Source organism: Myotis davidii, unplaced genomic scaffold (genome assembly GCF_000327345.1).
Source record: "Myotis davidii unplaced genomic scaffold, ASM32734v1 scaffold453, whole genome shotgun sequence".
NCBI lineage: Eukaryota > Metazoa > Chordata > Mammalia > Chiroptera > Vespertilionidae > Myotis > Myotis davidii.
Genome location: NW_006285234.1, coordinates 3,449,303 through 3,455,196, shown reverse-complemented (window position 1 = coordinate 3,455,196; position 5,894 = coordinate 3,449,303). Strand labels below are relative to the sequence as shown.

The window sequence follows — 5,894 nt, the reverse complement described above, 5'->3', positions numbered from 1 at the left end:
CTTTTCTTTTACTTGGAGCATATTCAAAGGCTAAAGGTATTCCTATATGTGAACAGAGGAATTTCTATCGGTTGATATATGACTGAAAGTTTGTGTTCCTCCAAAATTTGTATGTTGAAGTCCTGAACCCCAAAGTGTTGCTATGAGATCATGGGAGTGGGATCCTTATGATGAGATTTGTGCCCTTTCAAGAAGAAACACAAGAGAGTTATTGTCTCTCTTTCCACACACACCAGGGAAAGGCCATGTGAGGATACAGTGAGAAGGCAGCGACCTGCAAGCCAGGGAGAGAGCCCTCACCAGGAACAGACCCTTCTGGACCTTTGATCTGGAACTTCTAACCTCTGAAACTGTGAGAAAATAAATTCTGTTATTTAAGCCACTAGTCTATGATTTTGTGATGACAACCTAACAAGACTAAGACAGTTGAGAATGCTTTTGGCAGCACATAATAAAAAAGTCAACTTTTTTATATATATATTTTTTATTGATTTTTTACACAGAGGAAGGGAGAGAGATAGTTAGAAACATCGATGAGAGAGAAACATCGATCAGCTGCCTCCTGCACACCTCCCACTGGGGATGTGCCTGCAACCCAGGTACATGCCCTTGACCGGAATCGACCCCGGGACCCTTGAGTCCGCAGGCCGACGCTCTATCCACTCAGCCAAACCGGTTTCAGCAAAAAGTCAACTTTTATTAGTTAGTATGTAATAAAGACATCTTTATCTCACACAATAAGAGGATGTTAGGATCTTTATAGTTCCAAACACTCAACAGTATTATCACAAACTCAAAACCCTTTTGTCCTTCTGTTCTGCTGAGTGTGATGGCCTTTGTCCCTGTGCTTGTTACTCTATTGTTATAACTGATAAAGTATCCAGTCAGCAAGAGAAATGAGAATAGGTGGTATATATATAAGCCCAGTCTCTTTTTTAGGAAGAAAACTATTTCCTAGGAGCCTCCTCAGTGCACTTGCCCATAAATATCACTGGCTGTGATTCTGTCACATGCCACCTTAGCTTCAGAGGCTAGGACAGGGGTGGGCAAACTTTTTGACTCGAGGGCCACAATGGGTTCTTAAACTGGACCGGAGGGCCGGAACCAAAGCATGGATGGAGTGTTTGTGTGAACTAATATAAATTCAAAGTAAACATCATTACATAAAAGGGTACGGTCTTTTTTTTTTTTTTAGTTTTATTCATTTCAAATGGACCGGATCCGGCCCGCGGGCCATAGTTTGCCCACGGCTGGGCTAGGAAGATGATTACCAAACAAAGAAGATTGCCAAGTAGACTTAGACCAATCATGATCCAGCCCCTGAGAATGGGCACACTGCCACCTGAATAAAAATCTGGGCTTTGTTAGCAAGGAAGAAGGCCCAGAATGGTCATTGAATGGATAGTGTCTGCCACCACTTCTCTGTTGTCTCAGTATTATCTAGAATGGTCATTGAATGGATAGTGTCTGCCACCACTTCTCTGTTGTCTCAGTATTATCAATGGGTAACTTTCTCTGTTTTCCCCCCCAAACACTCCATATTGAGGCTATTCTAAACTAAAAGCTCACATTTTAGTAGTCCTCCTTCTGTGCTGTGTTAGCCATATCGTAACTTGAAATAACACCTATATTTATTATATGTAAAATCCACAAGCTAAAAAAAAAGCATCCATGGAAATATATAATTAGGAATTTATAAAACATGATAGATTCTGGAAGTCTTTCCCAGTGACTCTATACACTGAGATTATACAGGGAGTTTTTACACACTACCAATTCTCCAAACCAGACCAGCTAAGTCAGAATCTCTGAGTGGGGCCCTCGCATTGGTAAAGCTTCCCATGTGATTCTAATGTGCAGCTAGAGTTGAGAACTGTTGCAAGAAAGATGTATAGGAAGCAAATATAAAAATCATTTCTACTTTTAGCTTCTCTGGAAACCTGTTCCTAGCCAATGAGAGATTTTCTCATTGTTTCTCAATACCCATATTTATTTATTCATTAAGACATTATGTATATGTATACCATGTACATATAGGTCTGTATGCAATGTTGTGGATATCTTTTAAAAATTTTAAAATAGCTTACATTTCAAAATTTTTCTGTTCTACTGAGATAAAACAGTGAAAGATTTCCATTTAAACAAGATCTTATTTGTTGAATACCAAAATGAGGGGCACAGATAGTATGGGCTTCAGGAGGTTATATGAGAGACAAATAAATGTGGACTAGAATGGTCAGTAAAGGCTTCCTACAGGTATTGGGAAAATTTGGATAGGCAATGGTGAGGAAGGAAGCAGCCATATTTGTTACGGATCACAATGTGCTAACTCTACTATATTTGGAATCTAGCCATGTCAGTTGGTTCTCTGGTGTAGGAGATAAGACTAAAAACGTTGAAGAAACTGATGTTTTGATGGTTTAGATGTCGCCAAGCTAGAGAAAAGAATGGTCAAAGCAGGCCCTAAAATACTAAGTTTTCAGGAAAAAAATTTTCAGGAAAGAGCTCAATTGAGGCTGAGAAATAAGTTAGAAGTATTCAGTAGGTAATTGGGAAAAAAGGAGTATGCCTGGGCACAGGTGTGTTTAGGGCATAGAGATGATGTGGAAGCTGTGAAAGTAAACACAGAGATCGAAAACTAGAAGCCAGGTTTTCAAATATGTCCGAGCACTCAAACAAAATCCCTTCCAGAGCTCTCTGGCATCTTCCCTGGCTGGAGACTTAGACATGCCCCTGTAGTAAAGAGCTTGGTCCTACACTCTGGTAAAGAAGGCTGCAATTAGGATACTTCAAGGAGAAATGCAACTGGAAGGAGCACAAGATATGATCTGGTCCATGCTCCCTATTTGCTAATGTGGCAGCCAACTCTCCCAGTTTAAGTGGCTTTACCAAACTCACAGAGGGTTAGTAGAGATCAAGTCCACAGACCTACTGGGTATAACAACTATGTTTACTTTTACTTTATTAATAGTCAGGATGATCCACAAAGGCCATTTGCTGTTTAACCGGTAGTTTATTCTTTATTTTTCATTTTTATTTCATTCAGCAAATATGCATGGTAAGTATTAGGAATGTAGGAGATGGACATGTTTGGCTGCTGAGTTCCATTTACCCTAATTATAACATGTGTCATTAACTCCCAAGGCCCAGTAGCCTTAAATGATGCTAAGAACCTAGCATGCTGGGGATTTACTAATCCTTCTTATGTTTTTACTTATCCTGGTCTGAGGTCTGATAGCAAATGAAGTTTTATCTGTGTGTGTGTATGTGGTTATTAATTTGTCAACGAGTATTTTAAATTTATTATTTAAATAACTTATTAAGTAGGAACTACATTCTTAGAATTAAGAAAGTACAAAAGGTACACAGTAAAAATTCTCTCTGTGTGTCTTAGACCTACCCACTGCCCTTACCCAATGGCAATCTGTGTTATCCAGTTTTTATGTTTCCTTTTAGTTAAAGGTACACAGTAAAAATTCTCTCTGTGTGTCCTACCCACTGCCCTTCCCCAATGGCAATCTGTGTTGTCCAGTTTTTATGTTTCCTTTTAGCGATATTTTATGCAGGTACTAGCACATTCATGGAGGCATATACTCCCCTCCCATTTTTACACAAATCGCACACTATAGTCCTTGCTCAACACTTTTTTGAACAATATATTGATGGTCTTTCTGGACCTCTCCTGCCTCTATTTCATTTTTCTGCAATTGTTAGTGAAGGAATTTCTATGTAGGATAGTCCTCAGTCATTTCTATCCCATTCTTGGATAAACCATGATAAATAGTTTGGCCATTTCTAGTCTTTTACTATTACAAGGCTGCAGTGTGTACCCTTTTACATATGCTATTTCACATATGTGCAGTGATATCTAGGGGGCAAATTCATAGAAGTAGACTTGCCAAGTCAAAGGGTATATGTATGTAATTTTAATGGATCTTGGAAAATTGTATCCCATACAGGTTGTGCCAGTTTCCACCACCACCAGCAATGTATACAAAAACTTGTTTTGCCAAATTTTCACCATACATTGTAGTATCAATAATTTGGAGTTTTGCCAACATAGCTATACTAATAATAGCCTAGGTGGCGTCATGCCCTCACATCATTACAAGATAGCCGTCACAAGACGGCCGTCACAAGATGGCCACACACACAGCGGAGGCGGGGCCCTGCAGCCACTCCATGCAGTGAGGCCTGGGGGTCCTGTGGCTCTGCCAGTATGGAGGAGGCCAGTCCCAACAGAAGGAGAAAGATCGCAGCAGGGGAGGGCAGTTGTGAGCGATCGGGCCAGCAGGGGAGCAGTTAGACATCAATTAGGCCGGCAGGGGAGCAGTTAGGGGGCAATCAGGCTGGCAGGCAGAAGCAGTTAAGGGCAATCAGGCAGGCAGGTGAGTGGATAGGAGCCAGAGGTCCTGGATTGTGAGAGGGATGTCCCTGTGGGATCAGGCCTAAACCAGCAGTTGGACATCCCCTGAGGGATCCCAGATTGGAGAGGGTGCAGGCCGGGCTGAGGGACCCCCTCAGTGATGTTATTTCATGTACCGGGCCTCTAGTTAAATATAAATGATATCTCAGTGAGGATTTAACTTGCTTTACTCTTTGAGTTAGATTGTGTGTTTAAAAGTCATTTTATTTTTTCCTATGAACTATTTTAATTAGGTTATTGAATTTTTATATATTGATTTATAGGAGTTTTCCATGTATTATTGAAATTAGCAATTTGTTTGTGATACAAATTTTAAAACTTCCCAGTCTATCTCACTTTTTATTTTGATTATGATGATTTTTTCCATAAAAAAAATTATTTTATTTTTATTGTGATGAAGCTATGAATTCTTATATCATGACTTCTGAGTTTTGTGACATGTTTAGAAAGGACTTCTCTCACTCAAATGTTATTTTTAATTCTCTCATTTAATTGAATAATTTTGTGGTTTTAGTTGTACATTTTAACTCATCTGGAATTTATTTTGGTACATTTGTTGGATGTTTTCCCAACACCATTTTTTCCTCACTGAGCAAATACCATTTGTTTATTCCTCCAATTCAACTTGAATCAAAATATTGCTTTGAATTTCTAAATGAAATCAATATTGATTGAATGGCCACTATGCACAAAGGATCATTTCATAATGTTTTCTTTCTAACTTTCCCTTTAAGAAGAATTGGGGACAGGATCATAAGGCCTCATATCCAGAAGCTTATTTTAGTAGGTAAAAAAGTAAAAGAAAAACTTGAACAATAAAGTTTCTAGCTATAATAGGAACTGGTTATAGCCATATTCAGTGAGACAATGAGCTAGTTCAAGTTACAAGCAAAGAAAACATACATGGTTCATTGTGGTTGTGAGTCCTCCTGTATTACAGGGTAGGAAAATGAAACATGACAGGAGAGATTTTTACATGCCACTATATCTATGAACATGTGATGCTGCTACATAAAGACAGTGGTGGTAGGCACTGTGAAAACATTCCCTTGAAGTAGAGCTTATGGGCTAAAGATGGGCCAGTACTAACAGATTCTAAAATAAGTCATTGTCTTTTACATACTTCCTTTTATTATGAGAAAGAACACCATAAAGACTGTAAACCTCAACCCTTCTACTTGACTCCTTCCAGGCCTAAAGCCCCTTGCCTGTAAATTCAGCTATCTAGTCCTCCCTGGGTTATTTGGTAAAAGGGTGGGGAGAAGAGAGGTAGGTCAGATATGACTACTTCCTTTCTTCCTTCAGGTACCTTCTGCTCACTGGACATCTGCCTGGCACAGTTGGAGGAGCTTGGTACCCTTAATGTGTTCCAGACGGTGTCCCGCATGAGGACCCAGAGGGCCTTCAGTATCCAGACCCCTGAGCAGTACTATTTTTGCTACAAGGCAATCCTGGAGTTTGCATAAAA

At 39.6% G+C, this 5,894-nt stretch overlaps 1 long non-coding RNA gene across 1 annotated transcript in view; it reads left to right on the top strand.

The window, feature by feature from the left end:
* The first annotated feature begins 240 nt into the window (after nucleotides 1–240).
* The window catches only part of LOC107181840, a 13,798-nt gene continuing 8,144 nt past the window's right edge, over nucleotides 241–5,894 (top strand). The window contains exon 1 of the long non-coding RNA XR_001512542.1: nucleotides 241–352. This is a non-coding gene — a long non-coding RNA (uncharacterized LOC107181840). The remainder of the gene's footprint in view (nucleotides 353–5,894) is intronic.